The sequence below is a fragment of the Heloderma suspectum genome, chromosome 1 (assembly GCF_057233095.1).
Source record: "Heloderma suspectum isolate Gila_16-S chromosome 1, 16-S_ref, whole genome shotgun sequence".
Lineage (NCBI taxonomy): Eukaryota > Metazoa > Chordata > Lepidosauria > Squamata > Helodermatidae > Heloderma > Heloderma suspectum.
Genome location: NC_139458.1, coordinates 266,394,846 through 266,419,317, shown reverse-complemented (window position 1 = coordinate 266,419,317; position 24,472 = coordinate 266,394,846). Strand labels below are relative to the sequence as shown.

At 44.8% G+C, this 24,472-nt stretch overlaps 1 long non-coding RNA gene across 1 annotated transcript; it reads right to left on the bottom strand.

The window, feature by feature from the left end:
* Positions 1-1,738: 1,738 nt before the first annotated feature.
* Positions 1,739-23,387, bottom strand: LOC146359073 (uncharacterized). Its single transcript, XR_014786535.1, has 3 exons — positions 22,920-23,387; positions 6,831-6,920; positions 1,739-2,129 (listed from the first exon to the last, which is right to left on the bottom strand). It is a non-coding gene; the product is annotated as an uncharacterized LOC146359073 (long non-coding RNA).
* Between the last annotated feature and the right edge of the window lie 1,085 nt (positions 23,388-24,472).

Here is a 24,472-nt window from a genome sequence, read left to right as displayed (position 1 = left end):
GTTGTGGATCTTCAGGACATGTTGCGCTGTACAAAGGCAGGCTAATAGCGGCCTACATCAGCCTTCCAGATGTGTGGGCTCACAACTCCCTCCGCTGGCTGGGGATGATGGGGGTTGTAGTCCACCTGGCATGCCCCCACTGGAGGAATCCTCCTCAGAGGAAGAGCTATAGCTCCCAGAAACTGAGGGCACCCCAAATCAGTCACTGTCACCAGAACAGGAGCTGCCTGGGACTGTGGGGGGAGATGGCTGTAGGTCTGTCCCTGTCAGGGGGAGGGGACTGTGCCTCAGAGGCAGAGGCTGAGCAGCCCCTTGACCCCCAGGAGCATGGCTGCCTCAAGCAACAGGCCAGTAGGACTCCCATGAGAAGAACTCATGTGTTCGTTTCAAAGGCCTCCTGACGAGAAAGTGACTCCTCATGAGTAGGGCTCTGACCAGAGACCTCTAATGTACTGCGGCTGAGCCCTAGCCAGTGTCTGCCTAGCCAATGTATTGCGCTGCTCCTACTTCCTTGTATCCTGTTTTCCTGACCTTACCTTGTGACTGAACCTCTGTGCTCCTGACCTTGGACTCCTGCTTGACTCTGCTTCTTGGGCTGCCTATTGCGTCTGACTGTTTATCTGTGTTTTGCTGTTGGCTGCTTTTCAGACCTCTCTTTCAGAATGCTTCCTCTTGCCTGGTAAAACTGCTGTCGGCCATTGCCTGAGTACTTACGTGCTTTTGGATCGTCCCTTAGTTTAGCCTGAGCCTGATTCAGCCACAGCAGGACACCATCACATCTGGAGGGCATGTGGCTGAGGAATCCTGGGCTACATTAACAGGCCACAGCTCTCTCCCATGACTAACTTTTCTGTTATCCTGCTTACTGAATATGGCTACTTTGTTCCTGTGGATGGACTCTTATCAGTTACAGCCATGTTTGAAGGTGCACAAAACTAATATCGGGGAATGGAAACTTTGGAGGGGAGAGAGGTGCAAGTATTTACTGACGTCTTTCAAAGGCAACATGGAAGAAACAGTCCTGAGAATCGCTGGGAGCTACAGTGGCCGTATGTCCTCTTTTACAGAGGACAGTCCTCTTCTTGAAGGTCTGCCAGAGGACTGTCCTCTATTTTGATGGTGTCCTCTATTTTGAAGGGCTGTCCAGGCCAAGTCTGGTTTAAAGATAAAGAACAGAAGGAAGAGTTGCCCATCAAACTTACATGGACAGCGGACTGAGTAAGGTACACAGATCACCCAGTTATAGTCTTCCACCTTTGGGGGGATGTACTGTACTTCTAATTAAATTATAATAATTTCTAAATTTGCCTCTATATATGAAAGTAGCATATGCAAACTGGTGCCCTCTTTTGTCCTCTTTTTACAATTTTGTTGTTGTTGTTGTTCAGTCGTTAAGTCGTGTCCGACTCTTCGTTACCCCCATGGACCATAGCACGCCAGGCCTTCCTGTCCTCCGCTCTCTCCTGGAGTGTGCTCAAGTTCATATTCATTGCACCGGTGATGCTATCTAGCCATCTCATCCTCTGCCGTCCCCTTCTCCTTTTGCCTTCAATCTTTCCCAGCATCAGGGTCTTTTCCAGTGAGTTTTCTCTTCGCATTAGGTGGCCAAAATATTTGAAGTTTAGTATCTGTCCTTCCAATGAGCACAAACTTCCCACGTATTAAATGTGGCTCTTGAGAGGTTTAGGATTGCAACCACACACTGTGAATGAATTCTATTTTATTTATTTATTTATTTAATTTCTGGGCTCGATTCCAGCCAAAATGGTCTCCTTCAAGATGGCTTAATTAGACCTAAGAGAAAGGAACTGTCTGTTCTTTTAAAACTTTTGGAGACTTCGTCAGACCATTTTTAGATGATTCATTCTAAACTGATTGTCTGGACATGACATTCACAGCTGCTTTCCAGTGGGCCCCTTTAACAGAAGCTCAGGAAGAGACAAAAGATCACCACACAGGAAGCTTAAAATCTGATCTTGGAAGTCTGCTCCACAGAAATCCTAGTGGGTCTTTTAGCTCCAGGCCTTGCCTCCTGTTCCGTCACAGATAATTCTCAAATCTTTTCTGTCAGCTTAGAAGGTGTTTCCTTTGCCATTGTCTTCCATGGGAGTAGGTTATGTCTGTAGAAACTTGTATAGGGTTTAAAAGAAGAAGAACACACACACATATATGCAAGAGAGTATCCAGAATTGTAAGCTAATAGTTCATATTTTTATAGTATGACATCAGGCAGATATCCTTTCGTCAGCATCAAAATCTCCAAGGCATTCCAAGAATTTCCTTTTTTTTAGCTACATGCTCTGAGGGATAGGGGGAGGTTTGACAGCAATCCAAACTGAGAGAGGAGAACGGAGGAGCATTTAGCTGCTCTGGCCGGAAGCATGGGGTGCGTGCGTGCATTAGGGGCTTTTCTTTCTCCTTCTGGCCACCACTCAGGGCTGCTTTGTAAATACAAGAGAAAATAAGCACAATCCATTTAACGCTTCCTTTGGCCTTGGGACTTAAGAAAAAACTACACATTACAAGGGGTGGGGGGGGGTGGGGACACCATAAACTAAGAGTTTCCTATCCAGTGTTTCCTTTCTAACACTAATGTAGGATATTTGTGTGTGATCCGGGTTGACAGGCGGGAGATGAATTGGCAGGCAGGTGCTTAACCCTCCTCCCACTCACTAATTTTCCGGCTCTGAAGCCAGAAAAAGCCCACATGTAGGGAAAATGTAAAGGACAACTGGTGGCATGGGAAGGGTTAAACACCTCCCCTCAGTGATTCAATTGTGCAAGTGCCCACCACCCCTGCCCCGGCATTTTCATTAAGCATCAGACATGGGTTTAGGAAATGTGTAATCGCTGATATGCCACGTAATCCTATACCAATAGCAAATTCGTTTTCCTGTGCTGGTCCCTATGAAGCCAAAACGGCACCATCCACGCACAAGAAGGAGGTATCAGTAGGCTTGGGGGAACCCCAAGGTTTGCAGAAGGATTGGGGGTGGGGGACAAAACCGGCCAATGAGGTCTGAGCATGCTCAGTGGCCACTAGGGATGTTAGAAGCATCTATGGGGGCAGGGGTCAAGTCCGCGGAGCTTTTGGTGGCTCAGTCCCTCAGCCTCCAGCTCACTTGTTTGTGAGCTGGCTCGACTCAACCTGTGCTAGTTGGGCCTGCTTGCAGACTTCCACTGCCATGCACAAACCCCTCACGCTCTCCTCACTGATGCTGGCACCAGCAAGGAGAGTGCGAGGGGTTTGCGCATGTGGGCAGCAATGGCAGGGGTTGCTGCTTCCCACAAACCCCTTTGCTGACACTGGCAAGGAGAGCATGGAGGGCCTGTGCACACAGCAAGGAGAGCATGGAGGGTGGCGGGGAGACGTCCCCCTTTCGCGGCAGTGCATTTTCCTGCAAAGTTATTGCCGCAATTTGCACAAATAGGGCAAATGGTGGTTATAATTTTCCTAATTTGGACAAATTGCTGTTGTAATTTTGCAGGAAAATGCACTTCTGCAAAAGGGGGAAAGTTCCCAGGTATCGGGAACAAACCACCCCCAACTTGGCTTGCAAAGACAAGCTGAGCCAGGGGAGCCATGAGAGTCCGTTGGGCCCTAAAAGGGCCGGATTCATCTCTACTGGCCATAGAACGCTGAGTGTGTGTTGCGGGCAGGATATGGAAACCTGTGGTGGTGGGAAAGGGGAATGGAATAGAGCTGGGCTGGCCATGTGTCCAGCTTTATGGACAACAGTTCTGTCTTTGAAGGCATTCTCTGTGCAAAGGGCTGTCCAGACCAAGTCCAGTTTAAAGACTTGGGGCAGTGGCCCATGCTGCCTGTCCTCAAATGGGGCCCACCACCCGTATGCAAGCTCCATTGGCCTGTCCCATCCCAGTAATGAGCATTCCTGCTTGTTTTGGGTTGCCCCGGGAAGTGCTACATCTCCATTCCATAAGCAGTGGAAGGGACTCAGCCGGGCAGCATACTCGCTGGCAGTCTCCACTGGATACTGCCCTTGAATTTGTCCATCAACAGTTAGCCCCTGGACAGCGGGCGAAGCAGGCAGCAAGGGTCACCTGGTCACAGTCTTCGCCACTACTTAAATAAGACTGAGGGCTCCTAGTGCTACCACTCGAAAGCCATTGTGCAGTTATTTTGTCTGTCCCTCCTTAATAGACTTGTGTGTGGGTGTGCACATGCAAAGAAAAAAGCCAGAAGAAGCAGTGGGAAAATACAGGAGGGTTACAACTGGAAGATGACATTGTCTGGAATTCCTGTGAAATGCTGTGAATGAGGCAGGGCGATTGCATGGTATAAGCATCCTTTCAATCCACCTAAATCTCACCAGCATGTTGCCTCTTAAGTATACACTTAGCAGGATTTTAATTGTGAGAGCTGACCCACAAGCCTTTCCCTCCACACACAACAATCCTCTTCTGTTTTCCTCTCCCCTTCTTTTAACATATCAGCACAGCAATTTCTTTTCTTTCTTTCTTTCTTTTTCTTTCTTTCTCTCTCTCTCTCTCTCTCTCTCTCTCTTTCTTTCTTTCTTTCTTTCTAATGTTTATCTTGATGTTGATCAGTAAGTACACTGGGGTATGGAAGAACTACTTCCCTCACTTAAGCTCCTCCTCTTCCTGCCCTTTCCCTTAATTTTTTTGTCCTTGTTTTCATAGATGGAATGGTTCCTGCAGTCATATGTAGAAAAAGTCAAAGGGGTTCTACCACTGCGGTATTTTCAGGAACATTGTATTCAATACCAGAGACCCCTTTAAAAAGTTGCTTCATGTCTCAGAGTAAATCTGCTGGTGAAAGATGGATATCTCTGCTGCTTTAAAAATAATTGCGCTCACTTCTAAAACTGAGTAAAATAACCCCCAGCGTTCAACTGATGTTAAAAAAGGGCATGATAACTGAGTCATTTTCAAACTAGCAGCCATTTTTGATCTTTTAGCCAAATAGCTATTATGGGGGAACCCTAACACTATGAACTATCCAACTCATTTCTGAAGCACATATCCAAATACTTCGTTTATTCACACTGTCTTCAGTTGCTTAACTCCCTGTACACTTAAAGGTAACGCGTGTGGCAATAAAGAAAAGAACAAACTTAAAAATGCACAAGGCCTGAACTGATTTGACAGTGTGCCTCTATGCTGTAACAAAATCAACTTTGTATAAATTGTAATACCACTGCCTGGTAAGGTTAAGTCTGGATAATTAGACATATTTTTTAAAAAAGCAAATAGTCTTTCTCCCTTTTAATAGTTCTTATCAGTCTTTTCCATGGCTGTCAGCTCTTCCCAACCTGTTTCATTATCTACTCATAGCTCCAGTGGAAACATTTTCCAGCATCCCAGTATAACTTTAGTTTTCCTTGGTATGAGTTCAAATGCCAGACATTCCTCTTTTACCCATCTTGGATAAAGTCCAAAACTTCAACTAGTTTCTCTTGGAAAATAAAAGAGAAGTGTACAAATAAAATCAGATTTGCTTATTAAGCTTAAACTTTTTCCTCTCCAATTTTATCCCATCCACCTTAGTTATGAGCTAATTTATACTATCGGCAAAATAAGTGGCAAAGGTTTTCCTGGACTGTATCTCTTCAAGCTATATGTGGGGGTTGTAAGTTTGAGTAGCATCCCACCCTAACTCTAAAAAGCAGCCAACTCTGTGCACATAAAAATTAGTATGTTTTTATGTGTGCCTTCTACCCCAAATGCTGTTCTTTCTATGTCTGGGTGTCCCCACCCCCATGCATGCAAACCCTCCTATAACCTGATGTAGTATTGTCTAATCGTATAGGCTGATCTATACAATCACTATGGAATATCTAGATGCTAGTTCTGTGTGTGTGTGTGTGTGTGTGTTGGCTATATGGCAATTAAAATGTTTAGGGCAATCATTTGTTGCCTTGTAATGTGAGCTAGTACACCAGGAATGAGGAACTGTTGGTCTGCAGGCCTGATCCAGCCCATGAAAATTTCCAATTTGCCCCTCCCCCCTCCCTAAACCCTGTCCCCTGGAGGCTACGGGGACTTGGAGAGGAGGCTGGGAGAGTTGGCCAACAACTCTTAGGCTGCAATGCTATACACACTTACCTGGGACTGGGAGTAAGCCACACTGAATGCAGTAAGTATTACTTCCGAGTAAAATGCATGGGATTGCACTGTCAGGGTACAATCTAGCCAAGTGAACCACTTTTAGCCTCATTGATTTCAGTGAGGAGTTATTCATGTGCTTAGCAGAGCAACCTATGCTTTCCAAAGGAGTGCCCCGATGTCGGAGCATTCCAAATATCCAATGCTCTGCTGGCAGACACCTAGCAGAGCAGAAGGAGCAACAGAGGTGATCCTCCTTTCTGTTCCTTTTTTCACTAGACACCCTTTTGAATGTGTCTAGTGGAGTTGTGGATTCTTGGTGCCTCCCCTCCCTGTCCCCTTCTCCTCCATGTGCATCCTCACCCAAGGTCGGAGCGCGAAGCTCTGGTGAGGAAGCCAACATGGTAGTTGGAAGGGGTGTGAAGTAACCTTTAACAGTTGTGTAGAAGATGGAATTCCAGCAGGAGTCGTTTGTCATGGAGGCTACTCCTGCTAAAATTCCTTCTGCTACACAACTATTAAAGATGCAGCAGCCCTGTCAGTAACGGTTTTATATTTCACAGTATCAGAGCTTCATAGTCAGGTATTACTGTAGCCGCAACATCACTCAAGGAGTGCTGGGGACGACGACACAGTAACCCCCCTCCAACTGGCCTTCAGACAAGTGCACAAGCCTAATTGCCACAGCTCCTCCATGATTGCCCTTCACATCTGGATTGCCAGCTTAGTGGGCAAGATCGCACCTCCAGATGGCTGGATTTGGCTTTCCTCTTCCTCTTCCTTCCACTGGAAATATGTTGTGGGGCCAGCCCTTGCATTCTGGTCTGCAAACTCTGGAAAGAGAAAAGGATGCACGTGTCCCAAAGCTGGAAAGACTTTCAAGCCATGCATTTTTTGTCTATTCTTGTGAATTTCCTGAACTTTACAGCCAGGTTTGAGCCCAAAAACAGAATGAAAGGATACCACTTAAAAATATTCTTTTGGCAACTTGGTAAGGAAAAAGAGCAATAAACATTTTTCTTATGCCTTCTCTTAAAACGTGGAAAGGGTGAAATACCAAATATCCTATGGGACTTTCAGCTCATTACTCAGTGGACTAGATCTGCATCATTTTTCAAGTAGAAAAATCTCCTTGCTGGGGAACAGTATTTGTGTGTGTGTGCGCGCGCGTGTGTGTGAGAGCGAGCGAGCACCAAAGCACATGTGGCTTTAAAGATGTAGCTAGCAGTTACATTTTTCTTTCTTTTTTACTCTAAAGTAAGAGCTTGGTGCCTGATCTGAATTGGGGGGCCTGCACCTGTAATTTTCCTTGCCAAAAAGTTATTCTTTTTTGGGGGGGACAGTGTCCCCGAAACCTTTTCTGTTCCTTCCCAGCTACTTTCATGGTGGGTGGTTTCACTGGCATTGAATTATTACAAAAATACCAAGTGGCTCCAAATAATCCCGTGTCCCCTGATATGTAAGACTTTCTGCCATCCCTTACTTATTATTTACAAGTACCTGCAGGACATGCAGCAGTGGTGACTGGTGCCCATTGGAGCTGGTGGGGCTGAGGACAGGGTAGATACTCAATATTCTACTGAGGTTATCGGTGGAGGGCAGGAGGAGAACACCATGCATGGCACTCAGCAACTGCATGCTGTGCATTAGAGCAAATATGCCTGTTCGTGTGGGGATCTCTCGATGCAAGTGGGTGGGGAGTTGTCGAAGGGCACTGCCCCATTCGTCCCAAATGTAGAGCTGCCTCTGATAGAATCATAGAATAGCAGAGTTGGAAGGGACCTACAAGACCATCGAGTCCAATCCCCTGCTCAATGCAGGAATCCAAGTCAAAGCATCCCCGACAAGTGGCTGTCCAGCCTTGTCTTGAATGCCTCCAGTGTGGAAGAGCCCACCACCTCCCTAGGTAATTGGTTCCATTCTCGTATTGTTCTAACAGGAAGTTTTTCCTGATGTTCAGCTGGCTTCCTATAACTTGAGCCCATTATTCCATGTCCTGCACTCTGGGATGATCGAGAAGATATGCAGTGTCTTTAGAGCTTTGGAACTATTTTGGCATATTGGTTGCCATGGATTGTGTTTATTGGGGAGCTATATCAAATTTGACATCTGAACAAGTTCTTATGTACAGATGGGAAGGCAGAAGTACAGATAGAAACTAAAGCCCATTGCAAGAGCTGTAAGAGGGATGAGTTAATAAGTGTGTGTTATCTCTGATAGATTTGACATTCCAGAGCATTTAATCTTCCAAAATATCATTAAAAGGGAAGATAAATCATAAGGTAGGTCTCCTGTGGTATATTGTGGGAATCACTCCATGAGATGAAATTTTTATTACCCCTTTGCAAAAAGGGGAGATTAGAAATACAGGCTGAATTTTTGTTAGTACTTAACAAGTGGGAGTGAGACTTTTTTTTGGTCTGCCATTATAATTACATTATTAGAATATCTATTTCTGCCTTTCTGTGGTTTATCCATATGGTTCAATATCACTGAATGTGCAAAATTATGACATGATCATATTCTTAGGGCCGATCTACATTGCGCCCGCCATCGCAATGAATTCGGTGTCCCGTTGGGTTAAACGCTCTCGCATTAAAACGTGATTATTCATACTCACCCATTTTCCCTGTTGCAGTGCTTCATCAAATGTGCAAGCTCGGCTCACACTTGAGCACTGTGCTGTTTTCCTGCGTGCGCTTGTCTGATCTTGGATGCTAAGCAGGGTTGGCCCCGGTCAGTAGTTGGATGGGTGACCGCCTGGGAATCAGGCTTGTTGCATTGAGCAGGGGGTTGTTGTATCCCCTCAAATGAGACTAAGTTTTACCCCCTCCTATCCCCCGCTTGGGATGTTTTTTAAAAAAATTCAGGCGTTATCCTTGCAGAATCGGGGCTTCTCTGCGATGTCTTTTTTTTCTAATTGAGGCATGATCTTCCAAGCTTCCAAGTTGTGAAGCTTCACAACTTGGAAGCTTGGAAGATCATGCCTCAATTAGAAAAAAAAAACATCGCAGAGAAGCCCCGATTCTGCGAGGATAATGCCTGAATTTTAAAACATACACATCCAGAGCGGGGGATAGGAGGGGGTAAAACTTAATCTAATTTGAAGGGATACAACAACCCACTGCTCAGTGCAGGAAGCCTGATTCCCAGGCGGTCGCCCATCCAACTACTGACCGGGGCCAACCCCGCTTAGTTTCCGAGATCAGACAAGCGTGCGCACATCCAGCCCTTTGCTTGTGGCTGAGGAAACGGGGGCTGCTGAGGAAGCTATGCGATCAGTAGCTGGAAGAAGACATGGGGCCGTTGAGAGCTGTGATTGGACAGGAGGGAAATACAAACACTGCCATATATGGACAGGCGGGGGAGGGGACTACAACCGGATACGGTAGCGAAGGCGGAAAATCAGAGCATATTAAGGGGAAATACCAGGATATTAGGGTATTGAAAGCGGGAGCACAGAAGTGGGAAATTCCGGTTCCAATTTGAGGCGGGTACTGCGTAGTGTGAAAGGCAGGCGGTGAAATCTCATTGGAAGCGAAAAAAGGCGGTAAGTGTAGATCCAGCCTTAGGCACCTGCATTTTGCAGTTCCCAGGCTGTGTGTACACAGCCTATTACACACATATAAGTTGTATACTCACAGGCTAAGGTACTTATGTATCTCCAAAAAAGAGGACACAGATTTGCATAAAATGTGTATATGCTAATTTATGTGTGTAGATGCAAAATTAGAAATAATGATTATAATTTAAATAGCACAGTACATCTCCCCATAATGTGGAAGACCGTGATCAGGTGACCTGTGTGCCAGCCTGTTCAGTCTGCTGTCCCGGGGGGAATCTTCACAGAAATGCATTGAGAAAAACTTTCAGCATTTCTCTGCTTTTTTCTGAAATTGGCTTTGGTCCGTCAGCAGCACACTAAATTGAAAAAGGTGCCTTCCAAACCAAGCGCTTTCACAGGTCTCACTGCACTCTAATCCGCCTTACTTTGGGATGGGTTGGGCAGAGTTCTGTCAGCTGAAATGAACATCATCAAGCACATATGAGAGGTTTGGTTCCCGTCTCCCTCTTTCCCCTGCTCAGGGGGCAGGATTTGTATTGTGAGGGATATCAGGCATCCAGAGAAAAGGTGCAGAGCCTTTTCTCTGGAAGTTTCCCTACATCCCACCAACAAGTATGCTTGACAGTCTTTCTCCACAGAAACAAGACTCCCATATCGCTAAAGTGTTAAACCCTTAATGTGTTAAAGCAGTGAACCTTTAACATATCCCAGTGCATACAGAGCCACAGTATATCGCTAAAGCACTTTAGCCCTTTAACTCTTTAATGCTTTAGCAATTTAACATGGTTCTGTATGCATTGGAATATGTTAAAGATTCACTGCAGTGGAGTGAGATGTATTTCTTACTTCTGAATAAACATGCACAGAAGGGGGAATATGTTAAAGATTAAAAGCAGGCTAGCTAAGGTGATGGAGTGTCCCCACTACTGTGGTATTGTGAGGGGTCCCTGCTGCACTCCTGGGGATTTTCTCAATGGGAAAAGCAACTTAGATTGGGGAAACAAGAGGGAATGGGGCGTCCCATCCCCTTGACCACATCGCTGCCAGATCACAGAGGCACACCCAGGTTTTAATGCGGGGGGTGGGGGACATGGCACACTGCGGCAAAACTGCACGGGAGCTGCATTTTAGGAAAAAGACTCAGTAAAAGGACTTACAGAAATGGTGCCTTTTCCAGAGGGAACTGGCGGCTTTGCTGTAGATTGGCGACAACATCCTATGTCGCAAACATAGTAGCGGTTGAACATAGCAGCTACTGATGAGGGCAGAAGCCAAAATGTTTAGCACTAAATATATTTGGAAATGACTCTGTTGTTAGTCTATCTACCTATCTTTCATCTCTCTCTCTCTCCCTCTCTCTCTCTTTTAAGATTGACTGCAGCCATAGGGGATCCAGAGCCTTCTTGTTGTTCTAATATTGTGCTGCATTACACTTCTCTCTCTCACACATATTTCGGAGTCCTTAGTTTGGTCTAATTCTATTGAGAGACTGTTGGGTACTTTCAACTCAAAGTTTTAAACAGTCTGAATCGTTAGGTTAATCTGTTGGCCTGAAATCATCTGCAGATGGTATTGCTTGGCGGCAGGAGGAGACTTATACACACATGCCATGAGTGGATGCCTTATATGAGCCCAGAGTTTTCTGAGGGCTTCAACACTTTACCACTGGGACATAATCCTGGACATACCAAGCTCTGCCTCTTTACTCCTACACCCCATCCCTGGGCCTTGTCCAGGGACCAGAATTGTTTATTTGGAGAGTTGGTCAGACCAGGTGAAGGCCACAGCACAACTGAAGTCTGTTCTAGAAGGCAAAAACTGTGTTCACGTTCCAGTTCCACCCCCTGCTCATGGCCAGACTTTCTAGGGTGGTAGGACCCAGGAAACCATGCTGCCTTAGCGATATCTTCTCATGTTTTTGACAGATTAGTAACCATTGTAATAATGCATAGGATTGATATAGAGTGGTCAAGGCACCTCCTAAATTATCGCAGTGATCCTTATAATAAGACTGTGAGGTAGGTCAGTACTATCATAAGAACATAAGAAGAGCCATGCTGGATCAGATCAAGTCCAGCATTCTGTTCACACAGTGGCAAACCAGCTGTCGCCTGGGAACACTCAAGCAGGGCACGAGCACAACAGCACCCTCCCACCTATGTTCCCCAGCAACTGGTGTACATAGGCTCACTGCCTCTGGTACTGGAGGTAGCACATAGCCATCAGGACTAGTAGCCATTGATAGCCCTTTCCTCCAGGAATTTGTCCAAGCCCCTTTTAAAGCCATCCAAATTGGTGGCCATCACTACATCCTGTGGTAGCGAATTCCATAGTTTAACTATGCGCTGTGTGAAGAAGTACTTCCTTTTATCTGTCCTGAATCTCCTACCCATCAGCTTCATGGGATGACCCCAGGTTCTACTATTTTGAGAGAGGGGGAAAAATGTCTCCCTCTCCACATCCTCCACACCATGCATCATTTTGTAGACCTCTATCATGTCTCCCCTTACGTCATACTTCTCTTGCAGTTGGATGAGGGATAAAGCTGAGGGTGGCATCATGTCTCTTGCCTAGTCTTGGTACCTTATGAGTGCATGCTGAGGGAAGAGACAGCTGGTCCTACCATTAGGCAGAGTGAGGTGGCCATCTCAGGTAGCTAATTTTGGGTGTCCTGAAAGGGCAGTTAATAATTTGTTATTTACTTTGTTACTGTATTTTTACTGCCAGGGAAGGGAAGAGGTGTTGGGGGGGGGGGGGTTCTGTCTCAGGTGCCAAAATAACTTGCCTGGCCTTGGGTATAACGCAACTTGACATGGGTGTGTGGGGTGTGTGCCTCGGGCAGCAAAATATCTTGTGCTGGTCCTCTGTGTGTATGTGTGTGCTCACACATATTTATGTGTGAGATGTCTCCTCTCACTGTTCTTACTCTTAGTCACTGCACTACCCCCCCGCCAATCGTCCTCCCAAAACATAACAGAACAAAGAAATGAAATGTCTGTATGTAGACTTTAAATAAGAGAAAAACAGGATGCCAGTAAAGCAGAGGAAAAGTGCCAGACATGAGAGTTACACCATGTCTTTTGGTTTACAGGAAGCGATACATTGTACAATTCACTTGGTTCTTTATCTTGCTCTCCTCTTATGGGTGGGCTAGCAGAGTGTGGCAGAGAGTCTGAAATGATGATATGGGCAAGAATTCAGTAAACAGAGCCATGTCTATTTATTGGAAGGGAGAATAAATCAAGCTGGATTTGGCTGCTGATCACCCTCACTCCACCGTACCTCACCCCCAAATAGTTTTCTTCTGTTTCTCCCCAAATCTTTACTCAACAAACCCCCTGCTGAACCTTGTATCAGACTGAAGCATGTGCACAAAGAATGTACATTGTTCACATAAAGTACACTTCAACAAAACAAGGAAGCTGGCCATAACACAACTCAGCCGTGATGGCGTCCAGAACTTTAGTCAAATAGACTCTGATCTGTCTGAACAAAGAGGTCTTACTCAAGCAATTACCAACAGATAACAAAAACATACAGATTCAGAAAAGTGGCTGATAGTGCAAAGCAGCAAATTGCTCACAAACAATACCTTCATTTTTAAAAAATGTATTTGCCTTGCCTTTACTTATACATTCCACTACATACTTTAATGTGATAATGAAACTTTTTCTAGAAACCATCTGTCAGCATCAAATCTGAGCATCATTTTGTGAAAGTGCTCTTGAAGAGTGGATCTATGAGGATTTAAAACTCCCATATTTTCAGGTTTTTCTTTCTCATGAAAAACACAAGGAAGCTTTCTCTTTGTTTTGAATTTAGCAGAGGATGAATCTTTTTCGTTTTTGTTGTTTTGCTAATTTGAATAAACTGCAAGTCTGCCCCCTAAAAGAAGAAAGTATAATGCAGTAAAAGGTATAAATGTAGGTAACAATTTTAGGATGAAATAAATGTTGAGTAATATTATTTATATATTAATGGCTACGGGGTGAGAGAATGCTTTACAGCTACCACGTGATACTGGCAAAAATGCCTCTCTCCATGGCAAATCATCTCCATCCTAGCTTATAATGACTATAAGAATTCTCCATATGGCTCATTCCCACAGTATGGTTATCTATTTCTTGTTGTCTGTCTCTATGCCAGCCTTCCACAACCTGATGCTAGGGTGGCCACTTATGAATTGCCAAAAAAGAGGACAAGAGAGGACACCAATTTTCATAAGGTTTGCACATGCTGTTTTATATATATATATATATATATAATATACATACACACACACACACACACACACCACCACCACCACCATTATTGCAACAGAAGTACAATACAATTCACTGTAGTCTGGCTGTGACAAGGTGACCTCTTTGCCTTGCTCAGTCTGCTGCTGTCCAGGTGCTAATTGTTGATGGCAACTTCAAGGCCTCTTCTTGCTTTCCTTTCTGATGGTTCTTTAAACCAAACTTGGACTGGGCAGCCCTTCAAATAGAGGACACCTTCAAAATAGAGGACAGTCCTCTGGCAGCCCTTCAAATAGAGGACTGTCCTCTGTGAAAGAGGACACATAGCCACCCTACCTCGTGCCCTCCAGATGTGTACAACTCTCAGCATGCCCAGCCAGCATGGCCACACATTGAGGAAGACTACTCTATTCCCTCCAGTGTGACAGCACTAATCCATGAAGTGGGTATTATAAGATGCCACCTTTAAAGTCCTTAAGCTCCAGTTGTGGGCAGGGGTGACTCTCATTAGTAAGAACACAGAGTTGCCAAACTCAACTTGCCCCAAGAAGGCCAGAATTTGCATCACTATGTATGTCTGAAGCTTCCAACTCAATCCTCTGGATTATTTGATGAACTCCAAGGAGTTATTTACACTACAGACATAAACCAGATTAGTAGTTTATGAAGGGGTAGGCTTGCTCTATAATTTCATCATATAAGGATTCCAACTCTCTGATCATGTACCCTGTCTGACAATAAGCCAGTTTTGGGTGTCAGTACCTGGTGATAGGTATTTGAGACAGGATTGGGATTCTGCTAATGAGCTGATAGCACATGGTGGTGAGGACCCCAAGGGGGACTTCAACATTCACGCCAAGACTAATTTGTCAGGTATAGTTCAGGATTTCATGGCCACCAGGGCAACCATGGGCCTGTCTGAAGTTACATCTGGCCTATATGGCAGCACACTTCAAGTCTGTTGTTCTGTACTGGACTAGGGAAAAGTGATCTGAGTGTGGAGGAGTCAATTCTGGCTCTGCTGGCATGGGCAGATCATTACTTGATCAAATTGGCCCTTTGAGCTACCTGCAACCGCTGCAGGGCTGGAGGACCAATTGTCATCGTCCTCCCCTGGAGGCATTCTGGGGTCTCTCAGGGATTTTTCTGCAAGTTTAGTCAGAGGTCCTGGAATGAAGGGAAGAAGACCCAGACTATCAATACAATTGCTCTCAAATGTCCTTCACCCAGTCTCAGAGCCATGTAGCCTTCTTGATATTCTGAGGAGGTGGGGGGGGATGAAACTATTAGAATGGAAATGGTGGAAGATTTGTAACAAATTCAACCAAAAACTTAGTCTCTGGTGTGATGGCAGCAAAGAAACCTTACTTCTCTATCACCATTGTGCCTGCTCAACATCATCCAGTGGAGCTTTCTGTGGTGCTGAGGGCCTTTTTGGCATAGGCCCTGGTATGCAAGAGCTGGAACCCTTGAAGGCCGCTCTCCCCAATTTCCTGTGCATTTTGCAGATAAAGTCGTTCTCACCCATTCTGACTCAGATGCCATAGTTTTGATGGAATCCGATACTGATGGAACTAGAGTACAGTTTAGGCATGTCATCATGGATATGTTTCAGCTTGTGCAGCCTGAGGGCATGGACAAACTCTGTGGACATTTGAGGCCTACTACAAGTACCCTGGATCCTTTCCCATTCCGGCTATTGAAATCTGGTTTACTGTAATGTGGTATAAACAGGGGTGTCTTTAAAGACAGTTCAGAAACTTTGGTACAAAATTCAGCCACTCAAGTACTGGGAGGTACTAGGTGGTTGGATTGTGTGACACTTACATTGTACCAGCTGCACTGGTTGCCACTGCATTTCCAGTCCCACTTTAAGGTACTGGGATTGGCCTTTAAAACCCTAAACTGTTTGGGTCCAGATTACTTAAAGGACCACCTTCACCCATACCAACCTGCCCATACTTTGAGATCAGCATTGAAGGCCCTACTTGTATGACCACATGTAAGAGCAATTAGAGTGGCAGGCATGAGAGATAAAGCCTTCTCAGTAGTGGCCCCCTGCTTGTGGAACTCTGTCCCAACTGATGTCTGCCAGGCCCCATCATTACAAGTCTTCAAGTAGGCCCTCAAGACCTATAACTGAGTTAGGGCTTTATTGGGTGTCGTGTATATGGGGCTATCTGGTCTTAAGTGTTAATGTTCTTTTGTTCTTATCATTGTTTTAATGTGCTTTGTCATCTTAAATCTTGCTGTATGACTCCTTGGGAAGGTTTACTTTAAAAGGCGGCTTATAAATTGTTTAAATAAATAATAGCAATGGGATTTCCCTGTGAAAAATGGGAATCTGAAAAGATTTCTAGCCAAGAATTCATGACAGTACAATCCCCAGGATTCTATGGAGTGGAGCCATGATAGTTAAATTAATACAGTTTTATATCAGTTCATAGTGTAGATGGACCCTGACAGAATGGAGTCTATAGACAATTATGTTTATTCTTTACCATAACTGAATTTTGTGGTATTTATTCCCCCCCCCTTTTTGTTTTTTGTTTGCCAGCCTTTGAACAACCCTCAAGGAGTTTGAATCTGCGGCACTTTAAGAGCTGATTTCCATTTAAAGAAAGGATTTTTAGAAAGTGCTTCCCCAAGGGAGCAATCCTATGGCCTCTAGACAGAGTCGGGGTGGGGTGGGGAGGATAATTCAGATTCCTGGATTCGAGGTTGGAGACAGCACTCCAACCACAGATCCAGGAATCTGCGCTCCCCTCCCCTTCCACCTCGCAGCCAGCACGGCTGAGAACTGCGCCAGCTACCTCTCCAAGGTTTCGAAGGTGACCTTGGGGAGGGGGTAATGGGACATGCTGGTGGGCAGGGAGGGGAGGATACTGGGGATGCCAGGATACAACGTATCCCCAGACCTCCCCAACCTCCTTCCCTCCCTCTCTGACATGCACCAGCTAGACAAGTGAAAAAGCCCATCTAGCCAAAGTGCAGAGCGGGATGAGCGTAGAGGTGAAGGTCACCGCTGCCACTCCTCGCGCTCTACATAGGATGCCTGTAAGCCTCCAACTTCAGAGGCTTACAGGCACTGCCATAGGATAGCACCCTAAGAGAAGTACATATCTAAGCTAGTACTTGTCCCGGAAGACGGTTCACTTCAAAATGCACTGAGCTTTTGGATGGGATGTCATGTTGTCTAGAATGAAATGGGGTCTTAGCATAATTTTGAGGGTCAGTTCCGTCCTCCTCTCTTTTCAGTCTGCAACCTGGCAAAGCAATAGGCTTCATTTGACATTACCTGTCTCCTGAGCCACATAGTTCCTCTCAGCTTAACGGCCTTAAATTTAATGGGAAGAGATTCCTTGAGGGATCATTAAATAGCAGGCATGTGAGCTGAGGCATTAGCCCTAGCAGTTAATCCAAACAGTTATTAATTAAATGTTCAAATTATGTAGTTCTGCCAAAGATGACCTGGCCAGGATTTATAGGTTTAAGGCCAAGGAATATCTTTGAGGAGTAAGTGAAGCAAGATACAAATACATACTTTCAACCTGGCAGAATACAGCCTGTTTTATAAATAAGCCCATTAGAAGTCAGAGCACAAACACTGAGAAATGGACATGTTCATGGCTCAACCTTGCTAAGTGTTTTGTGAACGAAAAGAAAGCAAGCCACATTTTTGTGCTTTTGAAACATGACAGAAATAGGGAAAGGAGAATCCTAAGAACATAAGAGCTCTGCTGGATCAGACCAAGGGTCCATCTAGTCCAGCATTCAGTTTCCCACAGTGGCCAACCACTGGAAGCATACAAGCGGGACATGAGGGCAATAGGCATCTCTTGCTGTTGCTTCCCAATAAATGGTATTCAGAGGCATAGTAGAATAGAAAGCATCAATACCTTCCAAGCGAGATTGCCTCTGTGCTCAGGTTTACCTGTTCTCCAGTTTGGGATGTGTTTGTGTGTGCTCCAAATCCCATCTGGAGGCCTGGTCTACCCATAGGAGCTCATGGGTCAGGATGCATACAAAAATGGCATGCAAGGAAAGAGTCTTCCTGTGCCTGGTCACTGAGGGCCATAGAAGTGCATCAATGTGCCCTATAGACAACAAACTGCCATGTCAACCTCTCTATGGCCCTTGCTGATAGGAGAGTCAAGAGGCAGCTTGCTACAGGGCCAGTTTCCTCATGAGGAGAGAGTAGCAAAACCTCCTGACATTTTTGCAGTCTGCTTATTTATAAATATACAGTTTGAGAATGGGGGAGCAGGCGGGCACCCAGGCAGACAAGCAGCACTGGTTCCCCCAGAAGTAAACAACATACATTCCTTCTCTAACTAGATCATAGAATCATAGAATAGTAGGGTCGGAAGGGGCCTATCAGGCCCTGAAGTCCAACCCCCTGCTCAATGCAGGAATCCAAGTCAGAGCATCCCTGACAGATGGCTGTCCAGCCTCGTCTTGAATGCCTCCAGTGTGGGCGAGCCCGCCCCCTCCCTAGGTAATTGGTTCCATTGTTGTATTGCTCTAAGAGTCAGGAAGTTTTTCCTGATGTTCAGCTGGAATCTGGCTTCCTGGAACTTAAGCCCATTCTTCCGTGTTCTGCATGCTGGGATGATTGAGAAGAGATCCTGGCCTTCCTCTCTGTGACAACCTTTCAAGTACTTGAAGAGCGCTATCATATCTCCCCTCAGTCTTCTCTTCTCAAGGCTAAACATGCCCAGTTCTTTCAGTCTCTCCTCATAGGGCTTTGTTTCCAGTCCCCTTTTCATCTTCATTGCCCTCCCCTGAACATTTTCCAGTTTGTCCTTCTTAAAGTGTGGTGCCCAGAACTGGACATAGTACACAAGATGAGGCTTAACCAGTGTTGAGTAGAGGAGAGCTAGTACTTCACGTTATTTGGCAGTTATAATTCTATTAAAAAAAGGTAAAGGTGTCCCCAACCAGTCGTGTCCAACTCTAGGGTGCGGTGCTCATCCCCGTTTCTAAGCCGAAGAGCCAGTGCTGTCCGAAGACGCTTCCGTGGTCATGTGGCCGGCATGACTGAACACCGAGGTGCACGGAACGCTGTTACCTTTCCCGCCGAGGCGGTACCTATTTATCTACTTGCAATTTCTTGCTTTCAAACTGCTAGGTTGGCAGGAGCTGAGACTGAAGACGGGAGCTCACTCCGTCACGCGGCACTCGGGTCTCGAACTGCGGTCCTGCCGACCTTCCGGTCTGCAGTTCACTGTCTTAACCAATTAATAATTCTATTAATGCAGCCCAAAATACCATTTGCCTTTTTGCAGCCACATCACATTGTTGGCTCATATTCATCTTGTGATCTACAGTTCCAAGATCCTTCTCACTTGTAGTGTGGTTGAGCCAAGTCTCCCCCATCTTGTAACTGTGCATTTGGTTTCTTTTTCCTAGGTGAGAACTTGGCATTTATCCCTATCTGTTGTTTTCAGCCCAGTGCTCCAGCCTATCAAGATCATTTTGAATTTTGTTTCTGTCTTCCAGGGTATTAGCTATCCCACCCAAGATCCCCACTTTTCTTTTTGCCCCCATTTCAACAGGCTGAGTATGTCCAGAACAGACAGGGTATATTGTGAATTTCCCAGAGAACCTCAGCTGTTGGGCAGCATATAAATGTAATAAACAAATAAAGGGTGAAGGCTGACTCTATTTGTAACCCACCATACTGAATACTAGTGAGCCAGTGACTATTTAGAAACCTATGCTCACATCTAGCCTGCTCCAGGTTGGACAGTCTGGAAATAGATAATAGTTTCTTCTGAAACTGTCGTTTGAGTGTCCACCTGTTTCGTTTGTCCCATTGTCTTTTGCACACTGTCTTTGGTGACACTTTTTTTGGTCCAATATGCTGCATGTGTGTACACTTTTGTCTACCATGTTGCCCATGTGTACTTTCCTTTTGTCCACCATGACACTTGTTTCTTTTGACCCACCATCATCTCCAGTCACACAGGTGTTGTAGTGCTTCCAAACCCAAAAATACCTATTTGACCAGATATAATAGTATTATGACAGCAGTGGAAGTATACAGCTCAGACAACAATGATGTTATCAAACCAAACCACCTTCAGCATTTGTGGGTGGGGGTGAGAGCATCTGTCTCCTCTCAAAGTTTCCTTTTATATGTGCATCCAGCCTATGTTTGTTATAACAGCACCCACAGAGACTTATGTTAAATCAAAAGAGGGAACGTCCAGAAGAGCACAGATTGTTAGTGGGCGCTGCAGCATATATTTTTAGAAGAATGCCTGAGAAATATTTAGAAATGAAATGTAGCGCTGTGTAGGTAAAGGATAAATACATTATAATACAATTCTAGGAATACAGGATAATAGCCGCACAGCTTATCATGGATTATTACTTTCTTTATCTTGCCAGACAAGGTTGAGCAGTCACCTGTCTGCTGAAACTTACTTTTCACACTTCAGATGTGTGAATTAAACTCATACTTCCCCAAGGCTGACCCCAAATTGTGCCCGAGAAAGAAAATACAAATGATGTCCCTCCAGTAATGAAAGCATTTAGAATGGGGAAGAAATCAGCTAGGAAACTACCAAAAGACAGGCAGTTGAAGGGCGGGGGGGGAGGACAGGTACCACTTGCTGATGTGGGGATGGGGATGTGGGTCCCTAGAGGGCAGCATTGTGAGTCGTGACCCCAGGCAGCTAGGTCTGAGTTTCAACAATACTACATATGAATTATGGATGACCCAGTCAAAAAAAACTATCAACAATCCTTAGGGAAGTCGTTAAAATTGCTACACTGATGATGTATTACATCAGTGCATCTCACAAAAAAAGCAAACACAAACAATACAAAATGTTGGGGAAATTGTAATTATCAAGTCTTATATATTCATGTGTGGTGGTCATGTCCTGTAGCGTTACAGTTTTGGAACATAATATTCAAACTGATCTTACATCAGCACTGGCTTTATGAACAATATGGCAAGAACAAAATGCAAAACTGACATCTCAGAAATGAATCGTGTTCATGCTGATGACAGCTTTCAACGTAATAGCTAAGAGTTGGAAAACTGCAGAACTTCTAACTTTAAAGTCTTGGAACATGGAGCTGTGGCAAATAGCTATGGCAGAAAAACTGACTTACCAATAGAAGTTAGCTAAAGGCAAAGTCATAACATCTGATTTTTATAAATTATAGCATGTTTTTATCGGATATACAAATCAGGGATATAAGCAGCAATATTTGTCAAAACCTTCCCTCAGATCATGGAAAAGAGATTAAATATAATTCATTATTATGAAGAACCATAAAGAAAACCTCCAAGCAGCCAATGGATTCTAAGGGGGTTCTCCACGACAATGGAAGAAGTGAATTCTGGTTGTATTGTTATACTGCGGTTTTAATGTATTTTACATTAATATACATAATATATTACATAATATATTTTATATTATTTTATTGTGTGCTCTTTGGTTTGAATGTTTGTAAACTGCCCAGAGAGCTTCGGCTATTGGGCAGTATAGAAATGAATAAAATAAAGTGAATATAGGATTACCCAGATTTTTTTCATGGAATCAGCTTTGGTGCGCTTTGGTCCGCACAGGGCTCCACAAGCGAGTGCATTGCACTAGTATAAATCGCTTCACAGAACATACATCTGGGTGCAGTGGGGGGATTGGAGTAACCGTCATCAGACTGGCAGGGGTCACTCAACCAATAACAGAGGCTCCCCCCACCCCCAACCAGGCTCTGCTTTCTCCTTCTACTGATACTCCCCTAATGTGATGGATTGAAGCTTAATTACTTCCTTACACCAACAAAGCATATAGTAAGGAAACATAGCTGCAGATTACTTGATAGAATCCTGGGAGGAGTCCTCCTATGAAATGGTTTTACCAAAAATCAATCTCTTTCTCCCCCACCCCCATTAATTACTTCCTTTCAACAAAGCAAACAGTAAAGAGAGGAAGCATGGATATTTATGGAACAAGCCTCATTGACCACAATGGGAGTTACTTCTGAGGAGACACCTGCTTGCTGAAGCTATGCCCGATTCCGCCATTTCTTTTTTTTCTTCCCCTCTAAAGGCTCTATCTCACTTTGTCACTAGCACGTATTTGTCCAGCAACACCTACACCCCCATCTCGCTATGCCATGATCACAGAATTGCTCTATCATGCAATTGCGCTATTGCATGATAGAGGCATAGTGAGATGGAAGAAATCACCCATCCTGAAAGGAAGTAGTTAAACAAATTGCACCTACAAAGCCGTTTTGAATGTCACTATCACCCATTTGTCCAGCAACACTTATAGCCCCTGTCTCACTATTATACTATCGCACAATAGTGCACTAGTGAGATAGGGGTAGGAATAGCTGGCAAATGTGAGATAGTGAGAGAGGGGGTGTAGGTACTACAGACAAAAGCACTATTTTGCTTTAATGCTTTACTTTTTAATAAAAGTTACAGGCTGCCTGGAGCACACCTATACTTTGCAGAGATAGCCACCAGAGTTTAGTGGTAGGCAAGGTGAAGGAAATGCCATGAGGTAGCTCAGAACTCTGATGACCAGCTGGGAAATGGCAGAACATTGGGGAAACACAGGCAGGGAAAACATTGAGGAAACACCCCTTGACCAGGGTCAGTGAGGTCAAGGCCAGGTGAAAGACACACCTCTGGGCAGAGCTATCATGCTGGAGTAAATGTGGAGGGTGGTGCACACAACAACAGAACTGCAGACAAGCTGAATTAAGGAAAACAACTGGACTAAAAGTAGCCTCAGAAGAACTGTTTTTTTCTGTGATAAGCTCCAGGGTGGCTGCAGGATGGCCACGAGGTCACGTATCCCTAACGACAGCCAGCTCAGAGTAAATTGCTTATGGAGACACCGCCCTAGTGCTGTGCTGAATATTTCAGTTCTTCCATTTTTGGCAGTTCAGAGGGGTGGGGTGGCAAAATGAAAACTCTGGCGAAAGAGGCTGGGGAGGTGAGAATTTCAAATAACTTTCTCCTTTGGGAGGAGGACAGGACTTCCACTTACCTTTTTAAGGGTAGGTGGTGGCTGAGGTATCTTCAATTTTTTCTTTTTTTTTACTTTGAAAATGCCCCCCACATTTGCAGCAGCCCAGGACTCTTTACAGACAGGCTTTTCCAGCCTGGCAGCGCTTCTTGAATTTCCATGAGACCATGTGACCTCACCCTCTCCAGTAGGCATTCAGGAAGGGCCTCTCAGCAAAGGAGGCACAAGCAGGGCTTTTAGAGCTTTAGAAAAAATTTGTTCTTGCTTGCAGCAGCAGCAGCAGCACAGAACTCTTTGCAGAGAGGCTTTCTGCAGAGAGGCATTCAGGAACTCCTACTGGGCTGCGAGTCTCTCTGCAAAGAGCTCTGTCCTGCAAGCAAGATAAGAGTTTTTCTAAAGCTCCCAAACTCCCATTTGTTCTTGCTTGCAGCAGCCCAGGACTCTTTGCAGAGAGGCTTTGACGCCTAGGAGCTCTTCCTGAATGCCTATGAGAGAGGGCGATGTACTGTGGTCTCATGGGAGTTCAGGAATTCCTGCCTGGTTGGAAATGCCTCCCCATAGAGTCTCCTGCTGCTGCAAGTGCAGGGGGTGTTTTTAAAGAACAAAGAAAGAAGATCCGTCAGGCACCTTCTAAACTTAAAAAGGTATGTGGAAACCCTGTCCCCCGCCCAGTTATTTGGAATTCTCCCCCTTCCTGCGAAAGAGGCAGAAAAAACAATGCCTCTTTTGTAGGGAGAGAATTCCCCCCCAAAAAAATATGGGGCAGGGTTTGGCACAGCACTAATGGATTCTACCTATATTTTTATATTTAAGTGGGGGGGGGATGTTAAATGTAGCACCCTCTGTTAACAATGAGATTTAAATTTGATGTATTTGTTTCTTTATCATTGTAAATAAAAAAAAAATTGGAAAAGAAAAAAAACCCACTGCTGCATTACACAAATAAGCCTTGTCTTCACATACTCTCCAACCCCTCATTTGCTCTGCTTGATTAGTAACTTCCTGGGTTTGGGCAGAATTGCTCTCACCCATATGTATTATCTGGAAAAATTAACTGGAAACATTATACCTAAAACAAATAAGCTGCAGCACTAAGACTAGACTATTTTGTTCCATCAACTTAAATCCAAGCACTTAAACTTAAGCAATTTGTGAATCCAGCACTATATTTGTCCATTTAGAACAGCTCATGGTTTAAATAGCACACCCTTTCAACCACGGTTTAAAGATGTTTCAAACAAAAGATTACTCATAGAAAGACTCCATTAATTTTTTCAAACAATATGTACAGGAAAGAACAATCTACTTGTGAATGATTCATCTCTGGGGGTGGTGGGGAGGAAGGAACGCCCAGTGAGTTGGTTATAACATTTTGATTCCTTAGTCATTCACCTTGCTCCAGTCTATCAACACATATAAACACTCAGTCACTTGCACTGTCTCCACTACTCCCTCTCTCTCTCTCTCTCTCTCTCTGTGTGTGTGTGTGTCTGTCTGTCTGTCCACAGGTAACTGAACAAACTGTACTGACTGAGATTCAGCCATACAGTGACCTGAAAGGCTCAGCACTTAGT